Here is a 22,091-nt window from a genome sequence, read left to right as displayed (position 1 = left end):
CCCGCCCCGATGCCGCCCTGCTGGGGCGTGTCATCCCCACCCAGGCCTTATCTAAAACCCCAGGTCTAAGCAAATCCGCCCTCCCTGCCTCGCCTAGCACGCGTAGTGCGGCCCTTACAGCCTCCGCGTCGTGGCCGGTGGCCATGTTGTGGCCTGGACTTCACTGGTTGCAACTACCCCCAAGCTTATTGGCTGTGTATGTATATATTTGTTTTTTCTTATTATCTTATTATATATATATTTTCTTTTTTTTTTGTGTGGCCCAAAAATATCTGGCCCCACTCTGGTGCGCCCTGCGCTGTCCCTTGCCCTTGGGGGGGTGTCCGCTATTTTTCTAAATGCCGCCAGAAATTGTGAGGGCAAAAGAAATTTATTATTATTTATTTTTTTTTAAGGCCCTTCCACGTGGCCTAGCGCTCGTTAATGGCCCCGGGGGCCCCGCGCGTCGGTGCTGGCAAGGCCTGCACCTGCCGGTTTATGTCCCGCTCCTCCGGTGTCCTTTATTGAGGCAAAAAAAAACCCGGGGGCCGCCTCCCGCAAGCGCGCGGCTCCGCGCTGTATAAGTAATGTAGAGGGGGTGGGGCCGCCCTTCCCCGATCCCACCGCTGGTGTTCTGCCCAACGGAGCCGCTCCCCCCGTCAAAAACGGGCCGCCCGCACCTTCCGCCGGTGCCTTAATAATGAAAGCAGGGGGGAAATTACAAACGGCCCGCGAGGCGGGGCGCCTGCTTATTAAACAAAAAAAACCTCCCCAGCCTAGCCCTGTGGCCTAACTGGCCTGCCCAACTCCTTACGTACACCTCCTAAATAAATCTCCCTCCTACACTAGCGTCGGCGCGGTGAAGAGGTCGACCCCACCCTCCACCTCCCTTATATCCCCTGCCTAAAACCCACCCCCACCTACCTCTCGACCAATGAGGCGCCTTGCGCGCCACTTCCCTTCCCAAAAATGCCCGCGGAGAGACTAGACTGCGTCTCTCCCTCTCCGCGGGCCCCTCCATTCAAGAGAGGGGGTGCCCTTCTGGATGATTTACAGATATGGGGGTATTCTTCTGGTAGGGCCAAAGTGCTGGGAGGAGCATGAGCTTCCTTTCCGGTGAAGGTGATCTTTGACATGCTGCCTCCTTCTCCGCTATTATCTAAGGCCTAGAACTTATAGGACATGCTTGATGCATAAAAGGACATTGCTCCGTACTCTTCGTTTGTAGATTAACAACCTGCATTTCTAGTCTTTTCTTTCTTTCATTTCTTGATTTCCTGCCTTGTGATGTCATGGCTTTGTGTGTTGAACTGGCCTCCTGAGGAGTGAGATGTTCAGACAGGTATGGTTTAGTGTTGGTCGTTTTGTACCTTGTAGGTGATTGTAGGAAAGTGCCCCTTTTGGCATGGTTACCCCGCCTCCCACTTTTTGCCAGATATTGATGCTGACGACTGAGAGTGTGCTGGTATCCTGCTAACCAGGCCCCAGCACCAGGGTTCTTTCCCAAAAGTGTACCATTGTTTCCACAATTGGCACACCCCTGGCACACAGCTAAGTCCTGTGTAAAAGGTACCAATGGTACCAAGGGCTCTGTGACCGGGGGGGGTCCCTAAGGACTGCAGCATGTATTGTGCCACCTTAAGGGACCCCTCACCAAACACATGCACACTGCCAATGCAGCTTGTGAGTGCTGGGGGGGAGAAAAAGGCAAAGTCGACATGGCATCCTTCCCAGGGTGCCATGCCCACAAACCACTACCTGTGGCAGAGGTAAGTCATCCCTCTATCAGGCCTTACAGCCCTAAGGAAGGGTGCACTATATCCCAGGTGAGGGCAAAGCTGCAAGAGCAATATGTCCCTACAGCGTCTAAGTCCATTTTTAGACATTGTAAGTGTAGTGTTGCCATACTGGGTACATGGGCTGGGAGTTTGTCATTACAGACTCAACAGCTACATGATGGCTTCAGTGAAGTCTGGGAAGTTTGGTATCAAACTTCTCAGCACAATAAACCCACACTGATGCCAGTGTTGGATGTATTGTAAAATGCACACAGTGGGTATCGTAGAGATGCCCCCTGTATTTTGCCCAACCCTTCAGTATAGGACTGGCCAGTCTGTGCCAGCCTGCCACTAACAGATAGGTTTCTGACCTCATGGGATGAGGGCCTTTGTGCTCTCTCAGGCCAGAAACAAAGGCTGCTCTGGGGGGAGGTGCTCCACACCTTTCCCAGGAACTACAACACTTGGCGGTGAGCCACAAAGGCTCAGGGCTCCTGTTAGAGTGCCCTAGGGCACTCCAGCTAGTGGAGACGCCCCCCTAACAAAGCCCCACTTTTGGCAGCAAGTCGAGTGGGGAAATTAGGTAAAACAAGAAGGAGTGATCACTCCAGCTAGGACCACCCCTAAGGTGTCCAGAGCTGAAGTGACCCCATCCATGCAGAGTCCTCCTTCTTGGTTTGGAGGACAGGGACCAATAGGGTTAGGACTGTGTCCCTCTCCCCAAAGGGAGTGGACAGCAGAAGGGTGTAGTCACCCCCGGGGACAGTAGCCATTGCCTATTGCCCTATGACCCCTGTAACACCCCTAAATCTAGGATTTAAGGGCTCCCCTGAACCTAATGTGTCAGGTTCCTGATAACCTCAAGACAAGAAGAAGGTCTGCTAAGCCAACCCCCCAGCAGAGAAGACTCCGGACACCAACTGACTTGGCCCCAGCCCTCCCGGCCTGTCTGCAGCTTCAGCAGTCCTGCTTTAAAATAGGCAACGCATCCTACAGGACCAGCAACCTCTCCAGATCCCCAGAGGACTGCCTGCCAACCAGAGGACCAAGAACTCCAGAGGTCAGCAGCCCTGTCTAAATGAAAACTCCAACAAGGACTTCAGAACTGCCCCAGATCCGCGAGCCCTGCCCACTCTGCACCCGATGCCCACAGCCCATGTCCAGGGGGCACACCGGTCCAGAGCAGGTCCCCAGGTGATTCTGACCTTGTGTCTGCCCGGGGTTGACCCCTCCTGGCCAACACAACGACTCCTGAAGCCTAAATCCGGAGGACAGCCCTGACCACGAGAGAACCGGACAAAGATTCCTGACTCCTCAAGGTACCCCTGCACCCGCAGCCCCCTGGCCTTGGGGAATGTGACCACTGGCCCAGAAACATTCAGCAGGTGGCCCTCCTCCTTGTCCAGCCTGTGGTTTTCTGGAACCGACCCCCGGACCCAGCCTGTAGCATCTTTGTGACCCCAGGGTCCTCCTATTGAAAATCATTGGGAGCCCAACGCTATGTTTGCACCCTGTACCCAGCTGCCCCTGTGCTGCTGAGGGTGTGCGTTTGGTCCTATCCTGTGCCCCCCCCAGTACTCAGCTATACCCTCATGTATGCCCTCCGAAGTCACAGGTACTTACCTGCTAGCAGATCTATTTCAGAGTGCCCCCAGTCTCCATAGAGTCCCATTTTTTATATCCAACACCAACTTTGACCTCTGCACCCGGCCGGCCCAGTGTTGCTGGTGGTGTGTGTTTGGGGTCAACCTGAACCTTGACCTGTGAACATCCTAACCCCCAGAGACTGGAACTGTAAGTCGAGTACTTACTGCAAAACTGCACTAACACTTTTCTCCCCCTATGACTATGTTGAAAATTGCAGTGTCAACTTTTTAAAGTGGAAAGTGTTACTTGCCTGTAAGCAGTTTTATTTCTCAAATCTAAATAAAGTGTGTTAGATACATATGCTTGATACTTACTTGCTAATGTACTTACCTGCAACAAGAGCCTTTTGGTTCTAAAAATAAAGTAACAAAATATATTTTTGCTACATAAAAACAATTGGCCTGAAGCTAGCCATTGAGTGTGTGCATCATTTATTGACAGTGTGTGTACAACAAATGCTTTGCACTACCCTCTGATAAGCCTAACTGCTCGACCACACTACCACAAAAGAGAGCATTAGTATTATCTACTTTAGCCTCTGTTAAACCTCTGGAGAACCCATGAACTCTGTGCAACACTATGGGCCTGATTCTAACTTTGGAGGACGGTGTTAAACCGTCCCAAAAGTGGCGGATATACCACCTACCGTATTACGAGTCCATTATATCCTATGGAACTCGTAATACGGTAGGTGGTATATCCGCCACTTTTGGGACGGTTTAACACCGTCCTCCAAAGTTAGAATCAGGCCCTCTATCTCATTTTGATATAGTATATACACAGCCAGCCCCTACAGTGATGCAGCAAGATTTGAAGATGATACACCGGCATGGGTAGTGAGTAAAGTTTCTTTATGATAGACTTTTTGTACACCCATTTGGTGGAGCCTGGCCACTAAAAATATGACCTTTGTTAAATGAATGGGGTGTAGTACCTGCATTGATCCAACAAAGAGCCATGCATGCCCCTGGCACCAGCACTATGTCCTGTCCCAAGCATTTTGAAATACTCAGGTACTTCCCAAACAGAAGTCTCAACAAACTATGGGTGTCATTACAACCTTGGCGGGTGGTTGGACCGCCGGGCAGACGCCAATGCAGCCGCACTCCCGCCACGGCCATTATGAGATCCCCGCTGGGCCGGTGGTTGGAAACCTGATTTCCACCCGTCGGCCCAGCGGGGATCTCGGACGCAACACAGGAGCCAGCTCCAAATGGAGCCGGCGGTGTTACGGTTGTGCGACGGGTGCAGTTGCACCCGTCGCGCTTTTCACTGTCTGCATAGCAGACAGTGAATAGCTGCACAGGGCCATGGCAGGGGGCCCGCAACTCCCCTTTCCACCAGTCTTTTCATGGCGGTTCTTACCGCCATGAAAAGGCTGGCGGGAGGGGGACTCGTAATCCCCTGGGCAGCGCTGCAAGCATCGCTGCCCTAGAGGATTACTCCCGCCGGGACAAAAGTGGCGGGAAACTGCCGGTCCCGGCGGTGCGACCGCGGCGCTTCCCCCGCGGTTGTAATCCCCCTGGAAGCACCGCCAGTCTGTTGGCGGTGCTTCCTCCAAAACAGCCCTGGCGGTTGAAGACCGCAAGGGTTGTAATTACCCCCATGTCTCATACTGTGTCACCCAGCTTGACCTGAGTCTTATGGCACTGGCTATAGGAGGAGATAAAGCCTCCCTAGAAGCAGCAAGTAAATAACTGCGTCCTGGTGTTCAGCACTCTTTGAGAAGACACCTGGGCTTTCCAGGCACTGCAAATAACAACAGGGACAGCCCCTTCCAGTGAAGAAAGCCCACAAGTGAAGACATATGCAGACCATGTTTTTGTTTTATAATTGGTATTTGCATTAATTGCTTTTAATGTGCACGGATATGACAAATTGCAGGTCTTGCGCTGAACCACTTGTCAGAAATTTGTTTTACAAAAAAAATATTGTTTCCTTGTTTTCCTGTACAGGTTTCTGTTTGTTGTAACATGTTGTGTTCTGGGTTTAGCTGATCAGTGTTTCCTCTCTGCTCTATTAGTCTGCCTACTTAGCCTACTCAAATTCACGCATAGACACAGTGACAAAACAAAACAAGGTTGGTCCTCCTACACAACATTGTGACAATATTCATAAAGGCCGTGACAGAGACACACTTTTCCTTCTAGACTACTCTTAAGGAGTAACATGGTTCTTGTCCACAAATACAACTTGGCATGTCTTCAGTGCTCTGAAGTGCTGTGTAAAGGAATTACAATTCAATACAGTTTTCTAATTGAATTTCTGTTTGATGTGTTCTTATTGAGTTTTTAACGTTCAGCTATAGCCCATGCTACTAAAAGATGAGACAATGATACTTAAAGATTGTCTTCATATAGCCTGTGGGTATTCCTTCTCGTTGCATTGTTGTAGATCTTGAGACATAGCACATATGAACACCTTTGGCCCCTCAGTCCCCACAGCTTTCTCAATCAATCAATCAGTCAATTGATCAGTTGATTTGTATAGCACGGCTTGTCACCCACGATGGTATCCAGGTGATGTCAGGGTCCAGGTGATCAACCAAAGAGCCAGGATTTCAGGGCTCTTTGGAACTTCAGCAGAGATGGAGTGGTCTAGAGATATAGGGGAAGTATGCCCCAAGTCTTCGCTGCTAGGTAAGAAAAGTAGCAACCTCTGCTTCTGGATCGTCAGATTCAAAGAGTGTGGGGTGTCAAAACAGTGGGAAAGTGGAGGTGTCTGGTGGGCTTTTGGAAGTTTAGGTGGTGGTTCATGTAGGTAGGACTGCAGTTGTGTAGAACCGTGAATGTGTGCGCTAGGAGCTTGAACAGATATCTTTTCTGGATGGAAAGCTAGTTGACTTCCCTGAGGATGGGGTGATGTGGACTTCTCTAGGGTGAGTCTGGTGGCATTCAGTATGGTCTGCAGTGTTTAGAGGAGTTGGACTGAGATCCCTGCATAGACAGCATTCCCATAGCCCCCTCGGCTCACAAGGAGGGCCTGGATGATAATGCGTCTGGAGCTTACTGAAAGCTATTTAAATGTAAAGATCTTGTGAAGATGTCAGATGATGAAAAAGCAGGGGAAGGAGATGGAGTTATTCTGGACCATCATGGTTAACTTGTTGTCCAGGATAATGCCTAGGTATGTGGCGTGATCAGTTGGAGTTGGATTTGGTGTGGGTCTGAGATCTGTGGGTCACCAGGAGGCATCCCACATGGAGTTTTTGTTGCCGAAGATCTCTCTGTCTTGTCTCTGTGAGCTTCACACAGTTGTCCCTCATCAAGGTGGCAATGTCTGTCATGCAGTTGCGGAAGCTGGTCTTGGTGTTGGTGGTGTCTTTGTACAGGGAGAGGATGAGTTCTGTGTCGTCAGCATACAATATGATGTTGAGTCCGTGGGTTTTGACGATGCTGACTAGTGGTGTCATGTAAGTGTTGAAGAGGCTGGGGCTGAGGGTGGATCCTTGCAGTACTATACAGATGATTTATTTAGGTTTGTTGTCGAAAGGGAGTAGGTAGACTTTCTGGGTTCTTCCGGTGAGGTTTAGGCAATCCATCTGAGAGCGGTTCTCTGGATACTGATGTTGTTCAGCCTAGCGATGAGTCTGTGGTGTGAGACTGTATCAAATGCTGCAAAGAGGTCCAGGAGGATCAGTGCTACTGCCTCCCCCTGGTCAAGTAGTGCTCAGATGTTGTTGGTGGCCATGATGAGGGATGTCTCCATGGCTCGGGTGGTTTTGCCCATCATGGTGGTGTACTAGATGGATTCCCTGTGGTTGCTGTGGAATCAAGGGGAGGCGGTGCTGTTCCAGGTGAGAGGAGAAGTTGTGGTTGATTACTTTTTCTAGTACTTTGGCCGGGAATGGCAGCAGGGAGATCAGGCAGTAGTTGTTGAGTTCATCTGGGTTGGCTGAAGGTTTCTTTAGTAGTGTGGTGACCTCTATATGTTTCCAGTCCTCAGGTAAAGTGGCTGTAACTATCAAGGTGTTGGACAGGGTGGTGAGTTCCTTACTGATTTTGGCTCCGCCTTGGCTGAAGTTGTGGTGTGGGCATGGGTCACTGAGGACCCCTGAGTGGATTGAGTTCATGATGGAGGTGGTGTCCTGTGGTCACGCAGGTTCCAGTCAGTCAGTTGGTGATCTGCAGAGGTAGCTGGGCTGTTGTGTTGTTTGAAGAAGTTGGTGGTCTTGGGCTGCGGGTTGAAGTGCTTATAGATGTTGGCGATCTTTTTGTGGAAGGCGTTAGCAAGGTTATTGCAGAGTTACTGTGAAGGGGTGATGTTGTTTGTTTCCGCTGCAGGGTTGGAGAATTCTTCAACAATGATGAAAAGTTATTTGCTATTGTTGGAGCTTGATTCGATGTGTGAAGCTATGGCTTTTTTCTTTGAGTCTTTTAGCTGTTGGTGGTGGAGGTTTAGGGTTGTCTTGAAGAAGGTCTTGCGGGTGGTGTCTTTGAATGTGCGCCATTTTCTTTCCAGTTGTTTACAGTAGCATTTGGCAGTTCTGAAGTCTGCTGTGTACCAGCTTGACTGCTTACTGGATCTTCTGTGTGTGTCATTGTTACTGAACAGGGTGACCTTGTTGGCGCAGTTAGGGATCCATGTGTGAAGTTTGTGACTTTTTGGTCTAGGTTATTGGCAGAATAGTGTAAGTAATGTTAGGAGCATTGGTCCATTGGTTCTCTGAGACTTTGCTCTAGTTGCGGTGCTGGGCAGGCGGGGGGAGGAGGTCCATGGGTTGGTGATTTTGAAGTGGATGATGCAGTTGTCGGTCCATTTGAGTTCTGAAGTGTGGCTGTACTTGATGCGGTCACTGGCGGTGAATATGGGGTCAAGCCTGTGGACTGCAGTCTGCATTGGGCCGTGGATGAGTTGGGTGAGCCTCATGGTGTTAATTCTGTTGAGAAGGTTAGTGGTGTTCTTGTCATTGTGATAATTGTGATGGATGTTAAGGTTTCTGAGGAAAATGCAGTCTTTGGAGTCTAAGGCGAGAGGGGTGATGAAGTCGGTTTTGATGTTATAGAAGCTTGGGCGTGGTCCTGGGAGGTGGTAGATGAGGGTGCCCCGATGGTGGTTTTACCATAGAACTGGAGCTGAAAGTTGAGGTGTTCCATGGCTTGGGTGGTTTTGCCCATCATTGTGGTGTACTAGATGGATTCCCTGTGAATGACGGTGACTCCTCCTCCTGGCTTATTGATGCAGTAATGGTGGGTGATCTTGTATCGTGTGGGGACCACCATGGCATTGTCCGGCAAGGATGTGGGGTTGAGCCAGGTCTCTTTGCGGAAGAGGACATCGGGTGCAAGGGTGGTTAAGAGGTCCCAAATCTCGCAGGCAAGTTTGCATAGTGAAAATGTGTTGAGAAGGGTGCATGAGAGCTTGTGTGTGCCTGCTGGTGCAGTCTGCAGAGTGGTTAGGGGACTAGGTGGTGTGCTAGCTGTTTGTTGTTGTAGGTGAAGTGGCAGTGGGTGCAGGTAAATGGTCCTAACTTGTGGTGTGGATTGGCATGGCAACAGTGCTTGTTGTAGCTCCCTGTGTTGAGGGAGTGGAAGTTGGTGGCGGTTGGCAGAGGTGTAGCTGTGGGAGACAGATGGGCTAGGGTTCATGGCACTAGGTGCGGTCCAGGTGTGGACAGGCCAGGGTTCATGCTGCGTGGAGTCAGGCTGCAGCTGTCATTAAGTAGGTCATGGGCGGGGCTGCAGATGGCGGGAAGAAGCAGAGGTGGTAAGACGTCCAGGAGAGCAGGTAAAGAGCATGGGGGAAGTGGGAGAATGTCAGAGGGAGCAGAAAATGGGAGCAACAGGAGAGATCAGAAAAAGCGGGAGTGGGGAGGAGCAATGCTAAAGGATTCAGGTGAGAAGAGTAGTGCAAAAGGGGCAAAGCACAGAAAGAGGCAAAGAAATATAGGAAATGTAAAAAGAGCAACAAGAGGCAAAACGGGTGACTGGGAAAGGTGAAGAAGCGGCAACAAGGTGTGAATTAGGAACGGAAAAGCAGAGAAATGAAGAAAGTGCAAAAGCAGAAAAAATGTCAATACAGGAGAGGAGGCAAAAAGGTGTGAGTGAGCAATGGAAATACAGAGAACGGAAAACCAGAAAAATGCCAATACAGGCAGATGAGAGCAGGGGACGGAGGTGTTCAGAAGAGGGGCAGCGGTATCGCAGAGGAGAGCGGGATCTGAAAGGGCGTTGACTGGTGTGAGGACCAGTCCAGGTAAGTGGGCTGCCTAGGTACCTGCTGGGTGGCTAACTTTTATGGTGTTGGTAGGGTGATATATACATAGGTTTATAACTTTACACCTGACTCTAGCAATAATGAGGTGAAGTTCAAAGCAAAGGCTAGTACCACATTTCTGTTTTGAAACGGAGACAGACCTTGCCTCTTTCTCTTGACTGAATGTTCAAGCCATTACAAAGCTTTGTAAATAGAGGCTTTTCCAAATGTATTCACACTTATGAAGAGGGAACTGCAAATGGGTCTAAGGGCATGGAGAGAAGATGAAAGATGGCTACGAAATAATAATACCTCAAATGAGGAGATTGAGGAGATGCAGTCCTGTGGTCTCTATTTATTACTGAAGATGAGTCTAGGGGTAGAGATCCTAAGACTGCAAGCTTGTTGCTACTCTTGAAGGGCTTCACGTCCTGCTTGACATATAGAAAACTTTAGACTACTATAATAATGTAGCCTTCTTCTAAGCAACATCTATGTGTCCTTCACTTGTTGAAAGTATATTTCGCTTTTCCTATATTGTGACAAATGCTGAATCGTTAAATATGACTCACATATCTTCCCTATAGGCAAACAGCAATTCCTAAACATTTGTTATTTTATTGCATAGAATTTTGTAGCTTCAAGCTCAGCAGGAATACTTGGAAATGCAATGTGTGAATTAATTCTAGCCAACATTTCATCGAGAAAATTCCTAAACTTCCTGCATAAGGAGCTCTTAAATATCCCTCCTGCTACTGCAACAGTGTGTTGGTAGCTACCAGAAGAGAAAAGGTGTAAACTACACAAATCCTGAATGTGTGTAGGAATAGCACCACTGCGTTGTGCAGGACTGTTCAGTACAGTGTCTAAATCATTTAAGTAAGAATTACCTCTTTCGTAAACCTGCAACCAGCATAAACCTTCCCATCTGTTTAATAAGTCACCCTCTCTGTGAAAATCTATTCCCTCCTTCTCCTTAAGGTCCAACAATCCACATCTTCCTCACTACAGCATAGAGTGCAGCTATTATGAAAGACTGCAATGTAGTTTGGCCCACCTTTTATACTTCGCACCTAACTGCCATCTGCTTCCAATTGATGGTATTTTGCACACGGACAATGCTGCGTTTTAACTAATTTCCTATTTGTCAATACTTTGTACATCGAAATAGTAATTTGCTATTTGGTAATCACATTTAGCGAGTCCGTATTTTCTATCGCAAAAATAAGGAATCGCTACATTTTCTAAGTATCTAAATATCTAAATCTAAATCAAAAATACAATTTGTGACTGGCTAGTGACTAGCTGTTTTTTCGTACATCAGGGCCTAAATGTCATACTTACTTTGCAGACTGGCTCAGGAGTCAAATGCAACTAAAAAACATGCTTTGCCTTCTTGAAATTTTGGATTACTTATTCCCTAGCTAGGAAAGCCTGGCCCTGAGAAAGAGGTATACCATTAGTTTCTGTCCTTTCGGACTGGCCTTGCCTGGAAACAGAGGGCAGTCCGAAAAATTAAAAGAATCCTGTTGGACATATAGGGCCTCATTTGGATTTCGACAGACAGAAAAGCCCGTCCACTGAAATGCCAAGTGCATGGGCAGAGCAGGGGGCCCCCCAGGGGGCATGAAATCGCTGGCGGAGAACAAGATCTTAATCCCCAGGACAGAAGGGCTACAAAGATAGGGTGACACACAAATGAAAGATAAAACAGTTGACATAAGCAAGCAAATTCAAAGTGCAATGGCCGCCATTAGCGTGAGCGCGAAGGAGAGACACAAAAGGAAAAAGATGTTTGCTGGCAGTGAAACGTATCGGCAAACATGCAATATCCATGTAACAGGGTCGATGGCTAAGGCAGTAACAAAAATGCCCCAAGGAGGGACAAATGTAAAGCATTTACCAATGATAACAACAGATTTTTGAAAGGCAAGCGCATGAACGAGTGATAGTGATGGGTGTGCTGTGGGCGTGGTTAAAAGCCCACAGATAGATTACAACAGGCCAGAGCACTTCTGAGCTCGACCTAAAAAATGAAAGGAGCAACAAGGAAGAACATCCCCAGAATGTCTTGTTTAGGTAGTAGGGGGACCAAAGGGATCCCCTGTGGATACAATAAAAATGTTTGCCATGCGGCTCACAGACCGTGGGGCTGGGTTCACATCATCCAGCACAGCTCCTGAGGTCTGTGAACACTTATCAGGGACCTCAACCACAGCAAGCTTCATGGTCAAGGAATGAAAACTTGCAGCAAACGTCATGTTCTCTTGTTGGGCCTTCGGCAGCGTTCTGAAGCCATGTCAGCAGACCCTTTAAAATGTCCAAGAAGGGTCAACTAGTCAGCAAGTGTATGCAAGCCCTACAATATGGCCCATAAACCAAATAAATTAATATGGGCAAAAAAACAGGGCCAGCCAAATGTGATGCTCTGTGGTACATCCCCCATGTTGGATGCCAGTGGCATGTTGGACACAAGGTCTGACTGGAGGCCAGATCCTACAGCAACTCTTGCTGCATAGGCTGAAGGCTGGGCGAAGTAATTGTTGATTGCCCATGGCAGGTTTGGCGCATGAACCGGCCTTGTGTCCAACTCCTGCTGCATACAGCCAAAGGATAAAGCTGTATGCAGTAGGGGTTCACCACCTGCAGTGGGTTGGGCACAAGAAACTGTTGGACAAATCACAGAAAAAAACAAAGGTTAAAGTGAGATTGTGATTAAGCTTGCTTATGGCGCATAAAGGTAGGTGAAATACGCTTGGAAATTTAGGGAGAAAAGCACAGCTTAAATGGAGCCACGATTGTGAATTAAAACCAAAAAACAGTGAAATTATGGTTAGGACCACAATCCATAACTCACACAGAAAAGAAAATCTAAACTCACACACCAAATGCAATGCTTATGTCCTCACAATGTCGTAAGGACCCTCGTATTACTACAACACTGCTGGATTAGGGGCAGCAGCACCTCTGCTTGTAGGCTACTGAGTCACTCCTACACCAGTTGTCAGCCCAATCCTTCCGGCTTTCTAGCAGCACCTCACCAAAACACAATAGTAAAGGTGATTTCTGGCACCCTAGTCCATGGACTCTGAGGAACATTCTCAAAGAGAAAAATCATGGTTGAACAAGTCTTACCCTTTCCTCCTTAGTAATAAGTCTTTTACACACACACACAGACAAGAAAGAAGATGCAGGATAGTTTTCAATACAAATATTAAAAAGACTGCAATCTACGATAAAATGCATGAGCTGCAATGATTAGGATAATTACAAGAGACAAAATCAGGATTGTGAAAACAAGCGATGTAAATATGAGCAACCCCAACATATTGCATTAGACATGTGTTGGAAAATGGGTTATTGGTAGGGCAGGTAGGTACCTACACCTAGCAACAAGCCACTAACCTCCACCTAGGTACAGTTAGGTCTCAGTAAATTAATCCCAGCTCAACCCTTGGTAGCTTGGCAACGAGCGTCAAGGCTTAATTTAGGGGACAAAGTGTAAAGCATTCAAATATCACAAAACAGTAATTAAATAAAACACAGGAAACAGTTTAAAAATCCAAAACCAATTTATAAAAATAGTTTATATTTTTATCTTTAAAATGACACAAAAACTATTAAAATCGGTTCAGGGGAACCGGAGATATGAATTTTTAAAGAATTATTACTTTTCTAGCGCTTAGAAACAAAAAGCGCCAATCGGGTCATCTGGTTGCACCTCGACCGGGGCAAAGTCAAACTTTCAGGCCGACCCCGATGGAGCCCTGCTCGGCTACAGGTCGCGGGAGGCATAGGTTAAAAAGTTACCTTCTGACTTAGTCTTTATTTTGAAGTTTTTCTTCACCGGGACGAACCTGCCAGTTGAATCCGACCTCCTGGAGCCCTTGTCCGGATACGCGATGTGGGTTTCCTCGGTGGAGACTTTTACCTTCGGACTTAGTCGTTTTTTCGAGATGAAAATCCTTCGACCGGGGTAAACCTGGATATTGATCCGACGTCCATGGAGCCCTTCTCGGATACGATGGCTGGGAGGTCCCGGTCAACTTTTTACGTTCGGACTTAGTCTCTTTTTTGGATGTTTTTCTTTACCGGGACGAACCACGAAGTCAGGCCGGGTCGCGGTTGAGGCAAGCCGGCTAGAATTTCCGCGGCGGGTCGGTCCCTCTCTGGAGCTTTTTTCCAAAAATTCTCAAATCTTTTCCAAACTTCTGGGGCTTCACCCAGATGTTCTTTTAAGGTTCTTTTGGGGTCCACAGGGAGTCCCTCCTTGAACCAGTTGAAGCCAGGCAAAGTCCTTCTTGTGGTGAAGCCCAAGTGTGCAGCTGGTGCAGTCCTTCTGAGTGCAGGTTCCAGGTGCAGGCCAGGGGTCCAGCAGGGCAGTCCTTCTTCTCCTTAAGTTCTTTCTTCTTGAAATTTGGTGGGGATCTGAGGCGTGGGTGCAGGTCTGCCAGTTTTATCCTTGCTCCTGGGTGAAAAGCAGGGGGGCCCTGGTTCTCCAATAAGGGACAGGGTCGTCCCCCTGTGATGACCACTTCCTGGGAAGTGTGGCAAAAATCCATCCCAGAAGGCAACAGTCTCTAAAAATCCAACATGGATGAATCTGATTTTTGGAGGTTACATCTGGCTGAGCCCACCCACTGGTGTGGCTAAAAATCATAAACACACCCCTCTCCTGCCCTCTCCTAATCTAATCAAGGGGGCACCTAATTGTCTGGGGTTGCAGGATGTGGGGGTGTTGCTGGGTGCTCCAAATGTCCTTCTCTGCCTTTGAAGACCAGTTTGGCAGCCCTCCCCCTTCCTGCCTCACCATCTGCTGAGGGGAGATTCTCTCCCCCAAGCACATTCCTTTGTGTGAAGCCAGGCCACTTCACACCTCATCAAGGCAGCCTGGCAGAAGCTGCTGCAGGCTGGCCAATCAGAGCACAGCAGCAAAAACAATGCAGAGCTGAAATTGGCAACTTTTTAGGTAAAGTCTAAACTTTTTACCTGAACAAGTTATATTAAATCCAACAACTGGAAGTTGTGGGATTTATTACAACAATTAATTTGATACCAAATTCTTGGTATGTAACATTTAAAGAGACTTTAAAATTTAAAATAAAGTCTGCCTATTCTAGCCTATGAAGGCCATTTACTTCAATGAGGGAAAAACGAATTTGGCTGTTTTTACCTCACCAGGGGTTATAAATCTATTTTTATAAAGTCCCTGCTTATAGTTACATGGCACCCAGCCCTAGGGGCACATAGGGAACACCTTAGGGGTGACTTATATGTAAAAATAAGGTAGTTTAAGACTTTGGAAGTACCTTTAATTCCAAAGTCGAATATGCATATAACTTTAATTTAAAAGCAGCCAGCAAGGCAGGCTTGCTTTTAAAATGACACTGGGCACCTCAGCAGTGTGCACCACCTATGCTGTGGTCCCTAAACCTACATGCCCTACCATATACTAGGGACTTATAGGTAGGTTAACTTAGTCAATTATAATTAGCCTAATTTGCATATCCATTTTACACAGAGCACAGGCCCTGGGACTGGTTAGCAGTACCCAGGGCACCATCAAAGTCAGGAAAACACCAGCAAAAAGAGGAAAATGGGGGCAAAAAGTTATGGGGCCTCTGAAATCAGCCCTGTTTTCTCACAACATGAATATGCAAATTCCTCCCTAAAGCGTATTTGCTACCCTCAAGAGAGCAAGAGTGATAAACCTAATCTGACCATACCATGTCCATGAGAAGCATCCGAACCCCGTATCTTAGGACAAGGTGAGCCTCCAATCTCCCAATCAGTCTTTGTAGAGACACAAAGGCCGAGATCTGTGGCAAAGTGATGTGCAGTATAGATGGAATATCCTGGGTGGAACCCCCTCTAATATCCTTGGTATCACAACCCTGACTTAGGTATGTACCTAAATGCTAGATTGTGTGCGCAAACACAACTAAAAGAACGTGATGACAATTTAATACATACGTTCCTGCAGCGGCTGCTCCTCCGATTGGGGGGAGGAGCGTTGCCCTCCTGCCAGCAGCGGCAGCTGCAAAGCCTTTACCAGAAAATGATCATAAACTTTGTTTATGATTGTTTTCTGGTAAAGGGGGCAGGACCACGAGGGAGTGCTCAGTATTCCCCCTCACTGCGCATGTATGTTTAGCCGGCCGTCTCGGGCTGCCCAAACACACATGCGCAGTGGGCTCTCTCAAGCCCGGCAATACAGGTGCCGGGCTTGAGAGAGCCTGCACAGGCTGCCCGTCTGCCTGGGAGTGCCCTGGCTGGGTCAGGATTGCCCGCAGGGCAGGCTGGGAGCCTGTGCCTGCAGCAGCGACGAGGGGCAGAGGAGCGGCAAGGCGGTGAGGAAAGGTACGTGTTTTTTTTCATTAAATAAAATAAATGTTTATGTTTATTCCCTTCGCCCCCCAGTGTGCTGCCCCGCCCCTTCAGCGCCCCTTGAGCCGCTACTGCATTCCTGATAATGACGCTTTCATGGAATGGCAACTAATTATAGAATAAAAACAAGGTGTTTCAAGGGAGAACTCTTAATTGAATAAGTGAGTGGATGCATGTGGCAGAAAGCGGTCTGTTAATTCATAATTTGCAGGTGTCTATGAATAAGGTATGTCTATAGCGCAAGACAAGCAGAGGTGACGGCAGTGATGGCTTTGTAAACAATGGAGCTGTTTTGAAGAAGTTGCTAGTTGGCAAGGGGACCCAATGGACAGGGATGTTGCGCTCTTCTTTCCTCAGTCCCTAGATGAGACATGCTGCAGTGTGCAGGTTGCCTATAAGGAGTGCCAGTGTGGAGTTTGAGAGGCCAAGGAGCATGTAGTTACCCCCATTCAGATGCAAGAGTACAGAGGCTTGAACAGCAGTTTTGAAGTCATCTGGTTGTCTCGTACCAATAAATATAGGCATGAGAAAACTCGTCCTCTTGTAGATTTCATTCCATTTTTTCCTAGTTCAGCCTGAAAAAGTGCAACCTTTGTGAAGGTAAGGATTCTATTATCATGGTCAGAGTAAATAGCGCACATTAGTGATGTGTTTGTGTTATTAAGTGTGAACAGCCTTATTCCGCCATTGAGTTGTTTATTAAACAGAAGTTCTGCATTACAGGGTTTAATATTGTTGTGTCTGTGTGACAGGTGTCTGTGTGACCGCTTTGTGCAGAGGATTCTGGAGTCAGCCAGTTCTGAAGTACCTGTAATGCCATTGCTGGAATGTTGATGCTGAGAAAAACCAATGTGAGGCAGTGGAGAGTTGGAATCAGAAGTAGAAGCAGAGAAGGGAACGATGCCAGGAGAATTGTAAACAAAGGGCCATATTTACAAGGCCCTTTGGGTTGCCGGAACGTCACTTTTAGTGTGGGGCACACTACAGGGCCATATTTACAAGGCCACATAAAGCCACCCTGCATGGCTTTTCATGGCCTTGTAAATATGGACTGAGTCAACACAGCGCAAGTCACTGCGTTGACTCCCCCGGCGACAAGGAGGCATTTAATGAGTGTTGCGGTGGGTGTTCCGATGCAACACCCATGGATTTTTACGCATTCCCAGATTTACAAGGACTTTTATGGCTGGGAATGCGTCAAAAGTCTATCCCTCTCCAGGGCAGGTGTAAGGGAGGTGCAACGAGGAGAAATATCTTAATTTCTCCTTGTATTTTTTTCTTTTTCCATGTGTGCTGCATTCTGCAGTACACATAGAAAGAGAAAAACGCCTCTCATGATTGTCTTTGTGGAGGAAGGTGTTCCTTCCTGCACAAAAACAATCATCCCTGCAACGCAGACACCCTTGCACCACGGTGCAATTCTGCCGTATTGACGCATGGCAGTCCATTGTGCACCAGCGCAGGGTAAAAGGACAGAAATGTGCTGTATCTTGCGTATCTTGTAGATACGGCGCATTCCTGCCCATTTCTTTTGACGCAGGGCAGCACAGCAAGAAGGCTTGCAGCACTGCCCTGCGCCAAAAAGCTTGTAAATATGCCCCAGTGTGTTCACAATAAACTCAAAACAAGTTCCTAAATATTAGTGGAATCACTCAGAAATATCAGGTGCTAACTTTTTCAAGATGCCACATAGGTTATTACCTAAAAGTGCAAATTAAGCTTACGCCTGTCATGACTGGAGTTTTCTGAAGCCTGGTAAAATTCTTAATACATTAAAAAAAGTTTTACATCTAGAATACCGTGGTGGGACAGTTGTTTGTTCAGCAAACTGAGCCCTTTGTGCACAGAGGTAGAATGGATTAAGCAACCATGGCACATGTTTACGCAAAGAGGAGCTGCTAGCAAGATGTACATTTAAACCTATAAAACTTGAAAGTGAAAAATCAGGGGTCTTTAGGTCTGTTATATTTTTACACATTTAGATCACGATGGTGTGTTCAGAGAGTTCAGGCCCACTTTGCCGAAGTCACATTCACGAGAAAGTGAGGCCAACATCTCCTGTTAATAACCATACAGCGCCAAAGTATAGATCAGGAAGAACGAGATTCACCGGCGCTATATGCAAGTACAGAGCACCCAGGAGTCACAAACGCAAGAAATATACCGGCTGCGATTGAACTTTAACAGTTTGCAGGACTTTAACCAGCTGCTGCTCCTTGACCTCAAGTCACCTAAATGCCAGGGGTAGCAGCGGTGACATCACATGCCCTTTGGCCTCCACTTTCACTCACACACATACTTACACATACACCCAAATTCACACTTAATACACTCTCTTTCACATAAACACACTCTCACCCGCAAGCAGGCACACAACATACATTTAAAAGCATTTTTTTTACTTACCCGAGCTGCATTGGAAGGGTATATTTCAGCTAACTGTACTCCATTTTTATTACACTGACAGTGAATAATGATATATTATTCACTATTAGTGTAAGAAAAAACGGAAAGAAAACAAAGAGGGCGGAGCCCCAACTGACGTCCATAAGGGTGAGCTGCCACTGCGATCCTGGCACTAAATTTGCCGCCTCTGAGGCCAGAGGTCGCAAAGGCAGTGCCAGGGGTAGCAAAGGGCAAGCCAGGGGTCACAGCTGCAACCCCTGACGACTCTTAAATGACGTCTATGCTGCTGCTATGACAAAGTACCCCGAATCCCTTGCAGAAGTCGTTTTTGAGCCTGAATCAATTTTGACCTTGAATCAGTAAGGTGTCGTGAATGCCACGGGCCCTGGTGCAAGCAAGGGAAATCGTCCCTATGAATGCTGTTGTACAAGTAAACTGCAGCAGCCATCACTATTCAATGGGGCCCTGGTACACTGCACCAGCTGCACCAATGGTAGCTACGTCCCTGCCTTGAATTTGAATGCACTGTTTTGCAACTGCATGCACTGTTTTGAATTTTCATGCACTGTTTTAAATTTGAACGCACTGTTCTGAATGTGCATTCACGGCAGCCTTAGCAACTGTGATAGCATTTTACAGCATCTGTTCTTGACTTACGGCCCCTGCAGTAATACACAGCATTCGATCTCTCTCAACAGTGACCTCAGCCCCAGCTTTGCGGGACTCACTTCTGGGCCAAGATTTATCTGAGAAACGCTGCATTGGACTTTTGTAACATTAACGCACCTCACCACAGGAAGCAATACAATAATTGCAGTATAATATTCTCCATGGCTCTCATTAAACCAAGCCAGCGGCCTCTTTTCTCCCTTTCATCTTCTCGCTCTTTCTTTATCTTGAAATCACTCCCTTGATTTAGTGTGCTATGAAAGTGGTTCTCCATACATCTATTTGTTTATTTAGGAGTTTTGTAAAGCACCGCAACGTTTTACACCAGCACATGAGAAGTTAATAGGTTCCACGTTTACCCCCCCTGCTAACCTCCAGGCCTGGAAGGGGGCCAAAGTGACTGCTATCAGCATGGGAAAGGCTGGAGCTGTTATTATCACGATGCTTTCCCAGAATCCAGAATCAGAGGAGTATTGTAAAACAAATTGTGCCCAAATGTTTTACATTAAAAGTACTTGACAGCAGGCGAACAACATGCGGAGGGGCAGTTCGCAGGGATTCCTTACACCACTGGGCTCTGAAGGGCCGCAGGCCTTTCACTGATTGTGGTCACATCAGTTATTTTAGCTGTTGGTCTGTGGTGTAACAAGAAAGACCTGGGCTCTGGCGCAAGCAAGGAAAATCGAGCCACATTTCCCATTTGGGTAGGAAAAACAGCCATTATTGGGCTGTCGTGGCTCACCACAAATCTGGGCCCTGCTGTGACTGCAGTCTCTTCAGAACCGGTTCCCTGACTCCAACCTACCCTAGTCAAGAAGATTTTTTAGCAATCTGTGGAAGGTCACGCCCATGACCTCAGTCCTGGTTGAAGGGCATTTTGACAATTTGCAGAAAGGTGTCTCTTGTTTGAAGGACTATTAAGTATGCTTTTTTCCCAGTGTTTTAAGGCAGAAACATTTTCACTGCATAAGAGAGACATGTATGTGACTGAAGAGTCTGGGACTGAATATTCTATTAAAGCAGGTATGCTGCCCTCGGTGTTACATAGCAGGATTTTTCCTGCTGCCAAGCAGGTGAAGTCTCTGGGTAAAACAGTGGGGAAACCATGAGGGCATTGGCATGGTAAGTATGATCCCTTCATGTTATTCACCCAAAACTTGTAAACCCCAATATTTCTCCCAGCCTCAGAATTTCTTTGCTTCAGATTACAACCTTGTTAGTTTTCTTGAGGAAACGTCAGTTACATGTTTGAGCCTAAATAGTAGGCATCCTGTTTGCAGAAACACTACTAGATTCTATCATTTCTGTTTACAATCTTGCTTATGTTCCTTTGCACACGTCACCTGAATCACACGCCTTCTATGTGGGATAATGCTACAGTTGGAGCAAACTTCCAACTTTGAAGGGATTAATAAAGAATTCAAAGAGCTCTCTTGCAAATCTATGGCAGTCTTGGATTTCCAGGAGTGTTCCCGTGTGTAAAATGTATACATCAACCCTTTGCACCAGGTGGAAAATGAGGCATCAATGAAGCTGGCACAAATGTGCATTTTCATAGTCATCTTTTTTCCTCTACAGAAAAAAATATCTATTTTTGTACTCAGTCCCACCCTGGAAGGCCTACGAGCCCGGTCTTCACTGTAAATTTATGTATTGGGAAATTGCACATTCAAAACCTAATTATGACCACTATGTCATTTGAGCCTGATGCAGTGCTTAATTTGTGCTTGTTGTTTCTGGTGCTGAGCACCGGCACTTATTTTTGAGGCCAGGGCTTATTCTTCATTCTCAAGTATTTCTGCGAGCAAAAGACACTTATGGGAAAGACTGAGGAAGAGAAAAATGAAAAAAGCGTCACAAAGGGAGAAAGTGGAAAGCTGCGAGAGAGTGAGCTGAAGGGGCAGCAAGCGGCTGTAAATGGATTGAAGAGGCCTGAGATGGCTTCAGGATTACACTGCCTCAGTATTCCGTGTTTGCACATTTAAATACAGCAGCCGCGTGTTTAAGAGGAGGGCTTTGGGCACCGACATCTTTTTATTTACAAATTAAGCACTGACCTGATGTTGCCGGTGGTGCCTGCCTTCTCTAGTTTTTGGGACCAGCATTTATTTTTACTCAATACACGATCCACAGCCAGAGAGAGAAATACACAAAACAGAGAAAGAAGAGAATTTCTTTTTGAGAAACAGAGAACGAGAGAAAGCAGGGATGAAATAAAACCTGCAAGAGAGAGATAAAGATGCATGGAGTGTCTACGGTAGAGTGTCCATGAAGTGTAGTCAAGACTATAAAAACTTGAGGGCATATTTAAGAGTCCCTAGCGCCACCTGAGTGTCACTTTTCGTGATCCTTCGGTGGCGCTATGCCCTGCACCATATCAGCTTAACGCCACCTTGTAAATACAGCCCCTTCACATGCAGGCTTTGCGTGGAAGGGGTGTGCTATGGGTATTGCTGTGGCTGTGCCAGAGCAACACCCATTGCATTTTGACGCTGCCCCAGATTTACAAGTTTTCGTAAACCTGAGGCAGAGCCAAAATCTAACACCACTCCAGGGGTGGCATTAGCAGGGAGCAACGAGGAGAAGTACTTTTATTTCTCCTTGTTTTTGCTCTTTCTATTTGTTCTGCCTTCTGCAGCACACATAGGAAGAGCAGATCACCATTTAAGATTGTATTTGTGTACCATGGCGCAAGTGTGGCTGCATTTGCGCTTGGCTGCAAATTTAGCGACGGCGCAGGAGACAACACAGGGGTGCACCGTATTCAATTAAATACAGCGCATCCCTGCATTGTGAAAATGACGGAGTGCGGCGCTGCCTATTTTTGGCTCAGCGTCGCGCTCCGTCATTTTGTGTTAAATATGGGCCTTGATATTCCGCACCCTGACCTTCCATAGCACCAGCGGCAGGCCTGCGAACAGAACTGTGGGTCCCATCACTTTATTGCTTTTCCTGAATTAAGCACTGATTAGAATACAGGCAATTCACAGAGATTTTTCAATCAATCAGTCGGTATTGATAAAGCACAGC

The 22,091-nt window shown here is 47.1% G+C and overlaps 1 protein-coding gene across 2 annotated transcripts in view; it reads right to left on the bottom strand.

Annotated features, from left to right (window-relative positions):
- Positions 1-22,091, bottom strand: part of LOC138248719 (uncharacterized) — an 82,939-nt gene that overhangs the window by 33,934 nt on the left and 26,914 nt on the right. The window lies entirely within an intron of this gene.

Source organism: Pleurodeles waltl, chromosome 8 (genome assembly GCF_031143425.1).
Source record: "Pleurodeles waltl isolate 20211129_DDA chromosome 8, aPleWal1.hap1.20221129, whole genome shotgun sequence".
In the NCBI taxonomy this organism is placed as follows: domain Eukaryota; kingdom Metazoa; phylum Chordata; class Amphibia; order Caudata; family Salamandridae; genus Pleurodeles; species Pleurodeles waltl.
The sequence above is the reverse complement of the archived record's forward strand: the minus strand, read 5'-3'. Positions and strand labels throughout refer to the sequence as shown.